Source organism: Spermophilus citellus, assembly GCF_964194105.1.
Source record: "Spermophilus citellus genome assembly, chromosome: 1".
NCBI lineage: Eukaryota > Metazoa > Chordata > Mammalia > Rodentia > Sciuridae > Spermophilus > Spermophilus citellus.
This window is the reverse complement of record NC_138182.1, coordinates 92,994,829-92,996,678: the sequence shown is the minus strand read 5'-3', so window position 1 is coordinate 92,996,678 and position 1,850 is coordinate 92,994,829. Positions and strand designations below refer to the sequence as shown.

Below are 1,850 nucleotides of genomic sequence, written 5' to 3'. Positions count from 1 at the left end.
TCTAAAACTCATGTCCATTTCACAATGCAAAATTAATTTAGCCCATCTCTAAGTGTCTGATAGTCAAAACAATTCTAGCTTTATCCTAAAGTTTGATTCAAAAATCTCACCTGAAACTGAAGGTAAAAATCTTGGTTGTGAGCCCCCATAAAAATCAAAAGCAAGTTACATGCATCAGTATCGAATGTACAACATAAACCTTCTTATTCCAAAAGGACTTAGTAGGGCTGTGGAAAGAATGGATGGTATAGAGGAAATATAAAACCAGCTGAGAAAACAACTCCATCTATAAATCCTCATGTAGCAGCTAGGACTCTTGACTCTAAGACAATATTTCCAAAAGGCCTGGTAATTCCTTGTAAGGTTTGCATCTGTGAGTTTACTTGATAGAAGTACTAGAAAGTATTTGATGAATCATAAACAAATATAATCTCAAATGTTTATAGCAAAAAACTTGAATTATACTCATTCATTGAAGATGCATTTGCTAACATTATACATTTTATGAAGAATAAATAGAAATGATAACATAAATTAAAATAAAAATTATTTTATAATTTGAGGTACCCAGGACCCAATAAGGTAACTTTAGAGTAAGCAGTATGACTTCTGAAGCCCAGCTATGAAGAGCATGATCTCCAATTAAGATCATCACACAGGGAAGGCTGAAATGCATCTTTATCATTTCCCTGAGAACAACTGTGTTCCCATTACTCTCCTCACAGCTTCCTTTACCTGCTGGTTCCTGAGACTGTAGATGAGAGGATTCAGGAAGGGAGGAACCATGGTGTAAAAGGAAGAGAGAACCATATCCTGGAGGGTGTCAGAGGTTGCTGAGGACCTCAGGTACACACCTGTGCCAGAACTGAAGAAGACGGACACCACGAGGATGTGAGGGGTGCAGGTGGAGAAGGCCTTCCCTGAGGCTCTGGTGGGAAATTTCAGCACAGCAGAAAATATGCGAAAATATGACATGGCAATAAGAGTAAAGCAGCCACCACCAATTGCCACAGCAGAGACAAAAAAAAGGACCATGTTGCTGGTGGTGTCAGAGCAGGACAGCCTCAGCAGAGAGGGGACATCACAGAAGAACAGATGGACCACGTTTGAGTGACAGAAGGACTGCCAGAATGTGTTTCCAGTGTGTACACCTGCATACAGCAGTCCACTGAGCAGGGTGGCCAGGGTCATGCGGACACAAATCTGAGGGGTCAAGATGAGGGGGTACTGGAGGGGCTGGCAGATGGCCACATAGCGGTCCCAGGCCATGATGGTGAGAAACAGAAGTTCAACAAATGCACAGAAAATGACCAGGAAAACCTGTGTTGCACAGCCAGCCACTGAAATGGCCCTGTTGCCAGTGAGAGAATTGACACAGGCATTGGGGACAGTGATGGAAATGTAGCACATGTCCAAGATGGACAGGTTCCTGAGGAAGAAGTACATGGGTGTGTGCAAGTTCTGGTCAGCAGTGGTGACAGTGATGATGAGAAGGTTCCCTAACAAGGTACCCAGGTAGGTCATTGGGAATACTGTGAAATAGAGGAAACTCAGATCCTAGCCATCAGGAGAGCCCAGGAGGAGAAATTCAGTTACCATGGTGGCATTGGTCATTTGCTGTAAATTCTGGTTGTCTGGGAAGATAAAGAGATAAAGTGGAAAAAAAAACAGAATTAATGCAATTACTTTATATATTGATATACACCATGTTTTCTTGTATTTTGCAGTGGGTTTCCCTTCAGAGGAAGGTCAATCTTATTTTTCTGATATGGTTACTTATTTTTGAGCAGAGTGCACTTACCAGTGCATGTGTGGAGGTCTGCAGCCCAGGGTCTGGGCCTGACCTGCAG

At 42.5% G+C, this 1,850-nt stretch overlaps 1 pseudogene across 1 annotated transcript; it reads right to left on the bottom strand.

The window, feature by feature from the left end:
* Positions 1-681: 681 nt before the first annotated feature.
* On the bottom strand, positions 682-1,614 carry LOC308644528 (olfactory receptor 14C36-like; annotated as a pseudogene). Its single transcript has one exon. The product of its transcript is annotated as an olfactory receptor 14C36-like (transcript).
* Positions 1,615-1,850: the final 236 nt, after the last annotated feature.